We start from the raw sequence: 13,774 nt of genomic DNA, 5'->3' as shown, positions 1-13,774 counted from the left end.
CAGGAGCCCCTGGGGTGGAAGGGATTTCTCCTGCTGCATTCCTGCGCGCGCTGTCTCTTGGCCACAGCTGCCTGCAGAGCAGACTCCATCTTGGCCACGAGGGTGCTAAAGTTACACTTGGTGGCCTGTACGAGGAATTTGCAGTACACACACACACATACCCACACCCCTACGTTGCGCACCCTGGGCTTTTTCTTCACAGAGAAAAGAAACTCCTGAGTGACTTTCATCTCAGTAAAAAAAAAAATGGAGAGAGGATTATTAGAAGACCTGTGCCGAGGGGCACGAATCCCAGTAACCAAAGCTGTGCTGGTGGCGGGGTTACATTATTTAAACCGTAAGAAAAACCACACTGGGCCAGACCAAAGACCCATCTAGCTACGAATCTTGTCTTCTGACGGTAGCCAATACCAGGTACCCCAACAACAGTCAACAAGGCACCACTGGAAGTTGAACCCAGGATCTCCTGTTTACAAAACAGAAGCTTTAGCCAACTAAGCCATGGTGCCTGTGGGTGGCTATAACACACTGTCTGCCCACACCTGACTCCCTGCCATCGCCACCAGGGCCTGACAAGCTTTGCTTGTGTTTGGATTCTCCAAAGCAGAGGAGCAGGTGAGGTTTTCCTTGCAAGTTGTGTGTGAGTGAATCTTTGGCCAGGTCTGCACTACAAAGTTGTTTCAGCAGAATTATATTTCTCAGATGTGTGAAAAACACACAACGCTCTCTCGGTCGGTAGCTTGTGGCTGGTGTACACACTGCAATGCCATGTCTGGCGACAAAACTGCCCTGTTTTGGTGACAAAATAAAACGACTTCAATGAGAGGGCTAGAGCTTTTTGCAGCAAACTTAAAGTGACAGAGTAGACGCTGCTGTTCATTATATCACCATAACTGGCCTCCTCCAGTATCCCACAATGCCCGCCGTGAACTCGCCTGCCCTGCATTCCTGCTACAGAGCCATGGGCCCCTCCCCTTTCATCGCTCTGGGAAGTTCTGACAGCTGAGCCTGCTGCTCTGCTCCGGCAGCCAGGAGCAAATCACTGCCGTGGATGCTGCTCTCTCCCGCCCTGCGAACACAGAGCAGGGTGGCGGGAACTTCCTTACATGGGGGGGGGCACCGGCATCCGAACTGTGACACCCCTGGAACACCCCTTCCCTCGAGGAGGCTCTTACCTTCTAAACAGGGACGGCTGTTTTCTAGTAAAATCACTAAAAGGGAAGGAGAAAACTCAAAAGAGGTTCCTCCTGGCGCTCACGTACGTGAACCCGAATACTCTCTCAGTCCTCAAAGAGAGACCTGGAGAAGGAGACTTGCTGAAGCAAAGCCACAGGGGTCTCTGAGTTTTCCCTGGCCCCTCGCCCCTGTCCTGCCTGCCTGATGTCAGCATCTCTCTGTGAGGTCACCACCTCCCCACCACCTTTGACCAATAGTCTGAGGTCCTGCCAAAGGCCTTTGTGATGTCACTGCCACACCCCTCCCTTGCTGTGCTAATGTCCTGCCCCTGGCCAGGCACTTTGGAGGTTTGAGCTACTCCCTGTGGGTCACCCCACTCAAGGAGCGTTCGTTCTAGGCAGCAAGCTGGCTAGACAGGAAAACATCAGACGCTGCTCCCAATGCTACACTCAGTTTTTCAGAAATTAGTCGCCTTTATGGCCAGAAGAGACCATTAGAGCATCTAATCTGACCCCCTGCATATCACAGGCCTCTTGTATGACACAAGAGCTACTTTTGGGGCAAACACATTCCAGAAAGGCATCTAGTCTTCATTAAATGACATCAGGAGATGGAGAATCCACCACTTTCCCTAGAAGACATTTTTCTCCAGCCCTCAGAACATTTGTTGGCTCTTTGCAATTGTACTAGCTCAACCTGTTTAGTTTATCAAAAGAAGATTGAAAGGTGATTTCACTGAAGTGTTGAAGGGTCTTAATGGAGAGAAAAGATTGGGTATGAAAGGGCTCTTTAATCAAGCAGAGAAAGGCATAACAAGACCCAATGGCTGGAAGGTGAAAAGAGACAAATTCATATTACAACTAAGGGTACGTCTACACTACGGGACTATTCCGAATTTGCATAAACCGGTTTTGTAAAACAGATTTTATAAAATCGAGTGCGCGCGGCCACACTAAACACATTAAATCGGTGGTGTGCGTCCATGGTCCGAGGCTAGCGTCGATTTCTGGAGCGTTGCACTGTGGGTAGCTATCCCGTAGCTATCCCATAGTTCCCGCAGCCTCCCCCCGCCCCTTGGAATTTCCGGGTTGAGATCCCAGTGCCTGATGCGGCAAAAATCATTGTCGTGGGTGGTTCTGGGTAAATGTCGTCAGTCACTCCTTCCGCTGGGAAAGCAACGGCAGACAAGCATTTCATGCCTTTTTTCCCTGGATTGCCCTGGAAGATGCCATAGCATGGCAATCATGGAGCCTGTTTCGCCTTTTGTGACTGTCACCGTATGTGTACTAGATGCCGCTCACAGAGGCGATTCAGCAGCGCTACACAGCAGCATGCTTTTGCTTTTGCATGATAGCAGAGATGGTTATCAGCCATATTGTACCATCTACCATACCATAAATGGGTAATAAGATGATCATGGTTACCAGTCCTTTTGCACTGTTCCATTTGCTGCTGTCATAAGTGCCCCTGGCTGCTCTTAGCCAGGGGTGCAAAAGCCAAAATTGGGAATGACTCCCTGAGTCAATCCCTTCTTTTTGGTGTCTAAAAATAGAATCAGTCCTGCCTAGAATATGGGCAAGTGTACTAGAGAACCACTGTATCAGAGAACCAGAGAGCACAGCTGCTCTGTGTCAGATCCTGCAGAAATTATGAGCTGTATTCTATTCACAGGGGGTGCTCCTGCAACAACCCCACCTGTTGATTCCGTTCTTCCCTCAGCCTTCCTGGGCTACCGTAGCATTGTCCCCCCACTTGTGTGATGAAGTAATAAAGAATGCAGGAATAAGACACAGTGACTTGTTAGTGAGATATGAGTGGAAGGCAGCCTCCAGCTGCTATGATAGTCCAGACAGGACAGTAAGGAGTGTGGAGAAGAGGAGCCCAGCATCCCTCTGCTAGTTCATGGGCAATTGAATCTTTTCTTTACACATGAAGGGTGGAGGCTGATGGAGCTCAGCCCCCTGTTGCTATGATGATGATGGTTATCAGCCATACTGTACCATCTACCAGGAAAAATTAGGACCAGGCACCCTTGATTGACCTAACAGATGCTAGTCAGCATGGTTACCAGTCCTTTTGCACTGCCCCATGTGCCAATAGACTGATGATGAGGACGGGTACCAGTCATTTTGTACCATCAGCCATCCATAGCGTGGGGGGAGCAAGGATGTTGGTGTTGAGTGCTGCACCATCGCGTCTATCTGCAGCATTCAGTACAGATAGGGTGACATGTAAAAGAGTCAAGAGAGGATTGTTTTCCCTTTCACTTCTGGGGGTGTGTGTGTGGGGTGCGTAAATTGCCGAGCTATGCCCTGACCCACCGCGGACACGGTGTTTGACCCTAGAAGCATTTGGAGCTCAGCCAAGAATGCAAATGCTTTTCGGAGACTGCAGGAACTGTGGGATAGCTTGAGTCCTCCAGTCCTCCAGTCCATGAGCGTCCAAAGGGTGGGGAGCTGAGACTCTGTGTCAGATCCTGCATAGATTATGAGCTGTATGCTATTCACAGGGGGTGCTCCTGCAACAACCCCACCTGTTCATTCCATTCTTCCCCAGCCTTCCTGGGCTACCATAGCATTGTCCCCCCACTTGTGTGATGAAGTAATAAAGAATGCAGGAATACTTGTTAGTGAGAAATGAGTGGAAGGCAGCCTCCAGTTGCTATGATAGTCCACATAGGACATTAAGGAGTGTGGAGAAGAGGAGCCCAGCATCCTGCTGCTAGTCCAGGGGCAATTGAATCTTTTCTTTACACATGAAGGGTGGGGGCTGATGAAGCTCAGCCCCCTGTTGCTATGATGATGATGGTTATCAGCCATATTGTACCATCTACCAGGAAAAATTAGGGCCAGGCGCCCTTGATTGACCTGACGGATGCTAGTCAGCATGGTTACCAGTCCTTTTGCACTGCCCCATGTGCCAATAGGCTGATGATGACAATGGGTATCAATCTTATTGTACCATCAGCCACCCATGGCAGGGGAGGGGGAGTAAGGATGTTGGTGTTGAGTGCTGCACCATCTCGTCTATCTGCAGCATTCAGTAAAGATAGGGTGACATGTAAAAGAGTCAAGAGAGGATTGTTTTCCCTTTCACTTCTGGGGGTGGGTGGGGGTGTGCGTAAATTACCAAGCTATGCCCTGACCCACCGCGGACACTGTTTTTGACCCTAGAAGCATTTGGAGCTCAGCCAAGAATGCAAATGCTTTTCGGATACTGCAGGAACTGTGGGATAGCTTGAGTCCTCCAGTCCATGAGCGTCCATTTGATTCTTTGGCTTTCCGTTACGCTTGTCACGCAGCAGTGCGCTGAGTCCCTGCTATGGCGTCTGTCTGGAGATTTTAAAAAAATGATTTTGAATTTCGTCTTCTGTAATGGAGGGCTGATAGAACAGATTTGCCTGCCCTTACAGCGATCACGTCCGCATGGTCCATGCGGGAGCTCTTTCTTTATTTTGATTTTTAACTGCATCGCCACACGCGCTGATCGGAGCTCCATGCTGGGCAAACAGGAAATATTCAAAACTTCGCGGGGCTTTTCCTGTCTACCTGGCCACTGCATCCGAGTTCAGATTGCTGTCCAGAGCGGTCAGTGGTGCACTGTGGGATACCGCCCAGAGGCCAATACCGTCGATCTGCGGCCACACTAACCCTAATCCGATATGGTAATACCGATACTAGCGCTACTCCTCTCGTTAGGGAGGAGTACGGAAACCGGTTTAAAGAGCCCTCTATATCGATATAAGGTGCCTCCTAGTGTGGACCGTTGTGGCGTTAAATCGGTTTTAGGCTCCTAAAACCGATTTAAACGCCTAGTGTAGACCAGGCTTAAGGCACAAATATTCAACAGCGAGGATGATTCACGACAGGAACAAGCTCCCAAGGAAAGTGGTGGATTCTAATTCTAATTCCTTAGGAATATTCTGTGTGTTTGTGTGTGCAGGGGAGGAACATGCTCTATGCCCAGAGGACTTTATTCCTCCAGCCTGCAAGGACAGAGGGGATGTCAAGGAGTTGCTCCTTCAATCCACCCACAGAAAGGCCCTTCTTACGAAAGGCAAAATCTTGGAGAAAAAGAGTAACACTGAACAAGACTCCAGAGAGACAGATTTTTATAATCAGAGTGAGAAGTTTTTCACCTGGCCAGGGACTTGAACCCTGGACCCTCAGATTAAAAGTCTGATGCTCTGCCAACTGAGCTAGTCAGGCTCACATATGAAAAGCACAAGTTGGTGCAGAGGTGAAGCTAGTCAAGAAAAAGTGAGGGCCACAATAGGGGAAACCTGCTGCTCTCTCTCTCTTCCCAGCCCTGGCCTGGCTGGGTATTAGTGCTGGTTAAAAAGACGGGAAAATATCGGCATCTACCAGCCTTTCATAGCTGTACAAGACTCAGGCACAATACAGAGGTGCCCATCTGCAAGTGCCAAATGGTTGGATTGGCTAATGCAGCCTGCAGACGTCCAGGGCACTCTGGGATATAGAGCCAAGTGTCCATCACCATCATGATAATGGTAGCAAGGTTCACAACTGACTCAGCAGTTGCATACAAAGGTGCATGTTTGGCAGTTACGTTGGCTCAGGTTGGCCACCCCAGTCTAGATGTAGAAGTTACAACATTTAAACTTGAACGAGGGGCCAATTTCCCCATCATTTCCCACCTTTACATCCAAACATGATGAAGGTAGCAGATAGAGCCAGAGCAGGTTGTCTATGGGACCAAGTATATGCAGATTATCCTCGACAGAGGTTTGTTCAACCTGTTCTTAAAAACCTCTGAGGACAGAGACACCACAGACGCCTTTGGGAGCCTATTCCAGAGCTTAACTACACTCAGAGTCTGACATTGGTGAAGTAGGAGGCTGAGAAAAACAACCCTGGCTGTCAGAAAAAAACAGCTCTCCCTGGTGCTTTAAGCAGTAGGTTCTGCTGTTTTAACAGCCATGGCCTGGGTTCAATTCCCCCTAAAAACCAGAAGTTTTTCAATGAAAATCTCCATTCATTTCGCATTTGAAATGGAAAGGAAAAGAAGGCTTCTTGTCCTTATCAACAAGGCAAAGAATGGCTTTTTTCTCAGTAAATATTTTTAAAAGGCGCTGACTCGACCTGAAGATCTCATTTCATTTGTATTTACAATGGAATGATTCTCTCTAGGATAGACAGAAATTCTTCAGCTAGACTCGGATTCCATGGGAATACGAGAAGTGATAGTGTCTAACACCTGCCTTTTTTTGGACAACAGCGATGTCCAAGTTTTCCATGGACATTTCCCTTCCAGTACCTCAGGCCCCATCCAACAATAGAAGAAACTGAAATGCACAGAAAGTTTCTCACCATAGGATTCACTGACCAGGCCAGGGGAAAAGTTTTGCCATTTGAAGATGTTTGAATTCCCTCCAACTTCTCTCCTACAAATGCTAAATAGTTGGTGGTGTAATGTTACAGGAGAGGTTGAAATTAGGCTATTTCGTCAGATAGAAGACAGTGATTGTGTCAGGAGTGGGATGTGAATGGAGCCTAGAGCAACAAATGACCGTGTTAGAGGGCTTATTCCTTCACCCTCTTACTTCCCTGGGTCCTTCTCGCATGACCAGAGAGCAGCAATACCCGAAGTCCAAAGGTGCAAACAATTCGATGTTTATTGGGGTGAACATCCAGCAAGCAATGATTCCAGTTTCCTTCCTTAGTGTCCCCCTTCCCAGCTCTGACACCACAGAGCCTTGTCTGTGTCCCTGTTTCTGTTCCCATCCCCGTTCCCATTTCCCCCTGTAGCAAAACAGGATCCCAATTCCCCCATCCCCAGTCCCTGGTCCCATTCCCCACCCCCACCTTCCTGATTGACTGCAGACTATATAGTAAAACCTGAGTTTTGCTTCGCTATTCCTTAACCAATCATTTTACTGAAATTTAACTAACCGATCCTAATATACTGTAACATGATTATCTAACCAATTATATTCCACCACCTTCATTGGTTTATACCCAACAAAATTAATTATACAACAGGCAGAAACAATCACAGAACCAGACAGAGACCATGCAAATAAACATACAAAACAATACAGAAGGGAGGATTTCACAGCTACATCTATACAGACATAAGGGTTTTCCAGCTGTGTCTATTGATAAGTGAGTTCTTGCCAGACAGGATGCTACCAAACTAAGTTTCCCTTTCTCTGGAGGTGATAGGAATATCAGGACAGGATTGTATTCCTAACAGCCCAATCGCACCTTATTTCAGTGTGACTAGTTGGGAATGTGAGGATGTGACCATACACTTCCCACCTTATGGCTGCCTTTGCTGCTTAGCCGAAGAACCAGGCCTCAGCCTGTCACAGTAAGAGAAGGCCATTACACAGACAGACAGTGATTTTTTATTCTTTCTTTTATACCTCTATAACTAGCTAAGTGATAAAAATACACCTAAATTCTTAAAGTTTAGGCCTTTGCAGACTGGCCTGAATATCTGTATCCTAACAGTCCTTGAGGTCAGGCAGCCTCTGGGTAAGGGGGTGGGGACTCAGATCCTTCCGCTGGCCAATTCCACCGGGGTTGTGTATAAACCAGGGAAGTTCCCCACAATAGCCAGACCAGATGCCCCCTGTACACTTGTGCTCTATCCTCATTGCTTCTCTGTCTCTCTTCCCCTCACATCTGCTGCTCCCCGTCTGGGCTTTCTCATCACCAGGCCCCACAGCACTTCCTGGCAGCCAGAGACTGCGTGTAGTAGGCCTGCTCCTGTGGATGTGGCCTCTCTCCTGATTGCTAAGGAAAGGAACCATTCCAGGAAATGGCCACAGCTTCTGGGAATCCCTGTGTGGCTGTGAACAGAATTTGGCTCCTGGCACACAAGGCAACTTAAAAGCTGAGCACCCAGACAAGGGCTTGAACCCTGGACCATCAGATTAAGAACCTGATGCTCTACCAACTGAGCTACCTGGGCTTGTTAAGACCATCTTCACCGTTCAGCACAAGAGTGAGCAGGCAGGCAAACGAGAGGCAAAAAAAGTCCCAGGAACCCCTCCTCTTTTTCTGCACAGCCACTGCCTGTCAGCAGGATTCCTCCTCCTCCTCAGGGAGACTAAATCTCTGTACCTAGACAGCCGGTCCATCCGCTGCACCTCAATCCCCCATGCCCGAGCCTCCCTGCCAAAGCCCTGCACCTGGCCCCATAGAATTAAGTCTCACGTGTCACTGGGAACTTGACTTCTTGTGTCCAGAGCATCTCGGCCCCCTCAGTAGATGACCTGAGAAACACAGTGTCCGGCTTTTCCAAAGAAGAGCTTAGACCCCCTCATCATGTGGCCTAAAGGATAAGGCATCTCCCTGTGGATCGGATGATTCAGGATTTGAGTCCCCTCATGGTTGTGCTCATTTTGTGCTGCAAGTCCTGCTCCCTTCACAGCTGGAACCTCTTCTTGGCCGCTCAGGCCAATGCTCTGGCTTCAGCTAGAGCCCCGGGAAGGAGTTGGGGGTTGGGCGTCACAGAGTCTGGGACCTGAGTCCCAGGTGCTTCCAGTCTCGCCTTTGCCATTCCTGACTTGCCAAAAAATGGACGGCTCCACTTCCAAAGTGAGCACCTGGAGTGGGAACAGTCAGAGGCCCCACCAGGGGGCTGGCCCTGCTTTCCTACCGTCTTCTGATGTTGGCCACAGAGCATCAGCAGCTGCCCCGCATGCTGGCCTGACGGTGGCCTTCAGTGGGGGTTTGGCCCGGCAGGGAGCAGCCTGGCCAGGTGTCTCTGTGGCTGTCTGCTGGCCACACGTAGGCATGGTCCTGCCCTCCTCTTGCCCGACCTTCCATTGCTCTGTGGCTTTTAAACCTTCCCTTGGAGCTGTCAGCACCAGCCGCCTCTGCTCTAGGTGCCCAGAGGAGGAGAGGTGCTGGGCTCCAGCCTGGGACTCTTCCTCCCTCCTGCCTAGCCCTGACTATTGAAGCCTGGCCCTGGCCCTGGCCCTCCTTCCTTCAAGCGCCAGGTGGGCAAGAGGAAAAGCACAGCGGCAAGTGCCAAACTTGTGGGCATCAGGTGAAGCCATGAGAATCCCAACCCTCAGTAGCCAGTTCTAGAGCCCTGACCCACAGCAGCCTCCCACCCAGAGGCCTGAGTCACCCAACAGGAGGGGAAAGACTTGTTCTTGTACAACAAGAGACAGGGAAGTGGAGCACTCTGAGCTCCAGGACTTTACCACAAGCCGACACAAGGTCCCACTGAGATTTGAACTCCATTGCAGGTTTCAGAGTCCTGAGTGCTGAGAAAGTTCAGAGGGGGAGCAGCAGAGATGAGAGTAAGAGAGACAGAGACCCTGGTGCAATTGGCTGGTGGAAGGATCTGAGTCCCCACCCCCTTACCCAGAGGCTGCCTGACCCCAAGGACGCTCTTTCTACTCTCGTGTGTGGCAGAGACCTCGTAACCCCAACAAGGCTGGGCCCAGGAATCTTGGGGGGTTTGATGACCCCCAATCTTGTCATGATCACTTGAACAGGGGCTACAGTGTCTCCACTCTGGGCACTTCCCTGACCCACTCCTCATTGCATGTGCTTCAAGCAAACACCATTTATTACCCAGCAATCAATGTAAAACATAAGGAAAGATGGGAAAGGAAAACACGTCACCCTGTTCTGTGGTGCAGGGAGATCACAACCAGCGTCTCTGGAGGGTCAGGGCAGGTCACAGTCTCTCCCTCACATGTCCCAGGCCTCCTCCCCAGGCCCTGGCTGTGCTGCAGGGACACCACGGGCTGGACACTTGCTCTGGCAGTGGCCACACGCTCTAGGTGACAGGCCCCTTGTTCCCAGTGTCAGCCCCCATGTAGGGGATATGATCCCCCCCACCCCCAAAAGTCTGGCCTGCAAGATCTCTTGACTGGTGGCATCTCCTTGCACTGGGCCTTCTGCCCAGGGTCCCCCTCGCTCTCCCACGCTGTTCACTGCACCCACCTCCAGCCCCAGTGCTGCTGCGGCTCTGCCTCCAGCTCCCTGGGGTGCTCCTCTGGCTCCGCTTGCTGCAGCTCTTCTCCCAGCACAGATCTGCTCCCTGGGCAGCTTCTACGGCTCGTGCTGCTGCGGCTCGGCTCCCAGCACAGATCTGCTCTGGTTCTCCCTGGCTGGTGCAGCTCTGCTCCCCGGCTCTTCTCGGGCTCCTGCTCTCTCCTTAGCTCCGCCCCACTCTGGCCCAGGCAGTTCCAGCTCCCACGGAGGATGGGACCCCCTGGCCTGGTGACTCCCTCATTACACTGCCTGGCCTGTCAGTGCGGCTAACATGGAGCTTTGGCCTCTCCCCATTGCCCAGGGGACTGTCTGTCTCAGGGGCCTGATTTCCCAATGGCCCTTCCCCCTTCTATTGGGACTGGGAACTAGCCAACCAAACCCCCCACTAAGTTTTAGTAAGGGGCCAACAATCCCTTACATGAGCCAGCCCCATGAGGGTCACCGATGTGCAGAGAAGGCAGCACAAGCTGGTCCCATGGTGTAACGGGCAGCACTCAGGACTCTGAATCCTGTAACCTGAGTTCAAATCTCAGGGGGACCTTGTGTTGGCTTGTGGTAAAGCCCTGGAGCTCACAGTGCTCAACTTTCCTGTCTCCAGCTGTGCAAGAGCAAATCTTTCCCCTCCTGCTGGGTGACTTGCCCACTGGAGCCATGTCTTGGGTTGTGATGGCCACAATGGGTTGGGGCTCTAGAGCTTGTTACCCTGATGCCTGTGGTTTGACCAGGTGGTTGGGATTCTTGCTGCTTCACATGAGGCCCACAAGTTTGGCCATTTTGCTTGCAGCCACGTTACCTCTTGCCCACATGGCATTTAAAGGAAGGAGGGCCAGGGCCAGGCTTCATAGTCAGGGCTAGGCAGGAGGGAGGCAGAGTCCCAGGCTGGAGCCCAGCACCTCTCCTCCTCTGGGCACCTGGAGCAGAGGCGGCCGGTGCTGACAGCTCCAAGGGAAGGCTTAAAAGCTACAGAGCAACCAAGGGCAGGGTCAGAGGAGGGCAGGACCATGCCTATGCGTGGCCAGCAGACAGCCACAGAGACACCCGGCCAGCCTGCTCCCTGCTATGCCAAACCCCCACTGAAGACGTGCTTAATCCACTTGCTGATCAGGAGGAAAACCTGTCAAAATCTGTGTGTGAGGAGAACCCGCTTGGCTCGGAAGGAGCGAGGAAAACGAGTGAGTGAAAAAAATAATCACCATGAGAGAGAGCGAAAAGAACGTGAAAGGCAGAGAAATAAAGGGAGAGAAAAAAGCATTAGAGAAAGAAGGAAAGAAAGGAAGAGCGTGAAAGGTAGAGGGGAAAAAAGAAAGCAAGAACATACAAGCTAGAGAAGGAAAGGAATGAAAAAGAACGAATGAACCACAAGCGCTAGTTGAAGCTGGAATGGGAGAGTCAGAGAAAGGACAGACTGACCCCTTAAGTAAGGTTGCACCCCAGATTCTCCATGTTGGGGGCACAGGCCTCCCATTTCCGTCCTGGCCCTGCTTGGGTTGACCATCCATAGGTGCCTACTGGCACCCCCATGCTCCATGGAGGGGGCAAGCCCCCCCCCATACCCGCCCCTCGGGACATGGGCTCTCCCCAATCATGACTCCCTTCCTGCACGCTCCTGGGAATGGGGGGAAGGTGGGGGGAAGGTGTGTGCTGAGCAGCACCGTGGGTGTATCTCTCTGGGGCGAAGGAAGAGGATATTTTTTGAACCAGAAGGAAAGAGCAGGGGGCGGGGGCGTTTGTGGAGCCGGGGCGCACACCAGAGAGAGGAACTGAACGCAGCCCAGTGTGAGCCCAGTGCCAGTTGGAGCCGAGACGCCCATACCTGGAGGACCATCTCCAGAACCTACCTTGATGGTGCCGTCCATCACCGCTCTCACATGGAGCTTCCCGCCTAGACCTCCCTGCACGAGGTGAGGTGATGCATTGGCAAAGGGGGCTGTTTCAGCATGTGTGTGCGTGTGTGTGTGCGTGTCTGCACGCATCTAATTTTGGGAAGTGATGTCACAAACTGCTGGGTTTCCTATTGGTGTGACTGATTTTTGCAAAGCTTTCCCCCCCGCACACACACATCTTCTTTTGGCGCTAGGGCTGGGTGGCTTTCAGCAGTGGCACAAGGGGCTCAGGGCAGAGAATCGGGGAGCTGGGGGGGGGGGGGAAAGAAAGGGTGCACGGGAGGTCACGGAGATAAGAATCACATTTAGCCCTTGCATGGCAATGCTGGTGCACTCACGCACTGCCACAGCTTCTAGTACCATGATTATTTATCTGAACAACAGCAGCACCTACAGAGACCGGGGCAGAATCAAACCCCGCTTGTGCCGGGGGCTGCACAGACACAGAGACAGTCCCTGCCCCAGCTGAGATCAGGCCCCATTGGGCCAGGTGCTGCCCAGACACAGCGAGAGACAGGCCATGCCCCAGAGAGTTTACAGGCTCCACAGCCAAAAAGTGGGAGGAGAAACAGAGGCCCAGTGTCACACAGCAGCACTGAGAGTAGAACCCAGGAGTCCTGGCTCCTCCTGCTCTAACCACTAGACCCCACTCTGCTCCCAGAGTTGGGGACAGAACCCAGGAGTCCTGGCTCCCCAAAAGGGCGGGAGTGGGGTCTAGTGGTTAGAGGACAGGAAGATGGGTGTCAGGACTCCTAGGTTCCAGTCCCAGCGCTGGGGTTAAAGTGGAGTCTTGTAGCTTAGCACAGGTGGGGCTGGGAGCCAGGACTCCTGGGTTCTTCCCATCCCCCCCGAACCACCTTGCACAGCAGGAGGGGGTTGGGCAGGAAGCGGTGATGGGGTGAAAACTACCAAGAAATGCAAATCCTAGAAGGAGCCTGTGCCAGGAACCGGGTGGTACAGAAACCACGGCCCCGATCCCATCTCTAACCCCCCCTTGGCTGGCACTAGTTCGTGCCCCCTGTCCCCCCAATCCACCCCCTGTGAGCCCTGGGGGGCAGGGAATAGCCATGGTGCTGGGCCCCCCATCCAACTGAAGTATTCAGTGTCGCAGTGACCCAAGGTGTGTGCACAGAATGGGGATGGAGTGTCTGTGTGTTGGGGTGGGGGGTAAGATGGATGGAGGGATGGATTTCTGCATGTGTTTGTGTATGTGTGGTTTTCTGCAAGGGTTTTCTGGGATGGGTGTTATTACAGCGGTGAGGGTTGTGTTTGTGACTATGCAAGTGTGTGTGTTGATGTTGGCTGGATTTGTGCAGGTGTTTGTGTATATTAGCAATTGTGTGTGTGTGTTGCTGGATACATATATGTGTTTTTGTATGTTTGCAAGTGTGTGTGTGTGTGTTGCTGGATACATATATGTGTTTGTGTATGTTTGCAATTGTTTGTGTGTGTGTTTGTGCGAATGCTCTGCTGCTCTCTGCCGGTGCAACAACCGTTTCTCTGTATGTCAAAGCCCCCATACCGTCGACCCCAGTGGTGATTTCCCCATCTTACAAGGGCTGGGTGGCCTGACCCTTCTCCCCTCTGCGGAGTGTGGCGGGGGCTGCAGCTCACCCCCTGTGGGGCAGGAGTGCCAAAGTGCGGGGCACTGGGCTCCGATGCACCTGGAGAGCAGCTCCGATGAGGTGAGGCAGGGCAGGGCGTGTGGTGTCCGTTCTGTGTTGCCTGGTG

The 13,774-nt window shown here is 51.8% G+C and overlaps 3 non-coding genes across 3 annotated transcripts; 1 reads left to right on the top strand and 2 right to left on the bottom strand.

Moving 5' to 3' along the window:
* Positions 1-435: 435 nt before the first annotated feature.
* On the bottom strand, positions 436-509 carry TRNAT-UGU. The gene has a single exon. It is a non-coding gene; the product is annotated as a tRNA-Thr (tRNA).
* Positions 510-8,042: 7,533 nt separating this feature from the next.
* On the bottom strand, positions 8,043-8,115 carry TRNAK-CUU. The gene has a single exon. It is a non-coding gene; the product is annotated as a tRNA-Lys (tRNA).
* A 2,514-nt stretch (positions 8,116-10,629) lies between these two features.
* Positions 10,630-10,701, top strand: TRNAQ-CUG. Its single transcript has one exon. It is a non-coding gene; the product is annotated as a tRNA-Gln (tRNA).
* Positions 10,702-13,774: the final 3,073 nt, after the last annotated feature.

Source organism: Mauremys mutica, chromosome 6 (genome assembly GCF_020497125.1).
Source record: "Mauremys mutica isolate MM-2020 ecotype Southern chromosome 6, ASM2049712v1, whole genome shotgun sequence".
Taxonomy (NCBI): domain Eukaryota; kingdom Metazoa; phylum Chordata; order Testudines; family Geoemydidae; genus Mauremys; species Mauremys mutica.
Note: the sequence above shows the minus strand (reverse complement) of the source record. Positions and strands in the feature narration are given on the sequence as shown.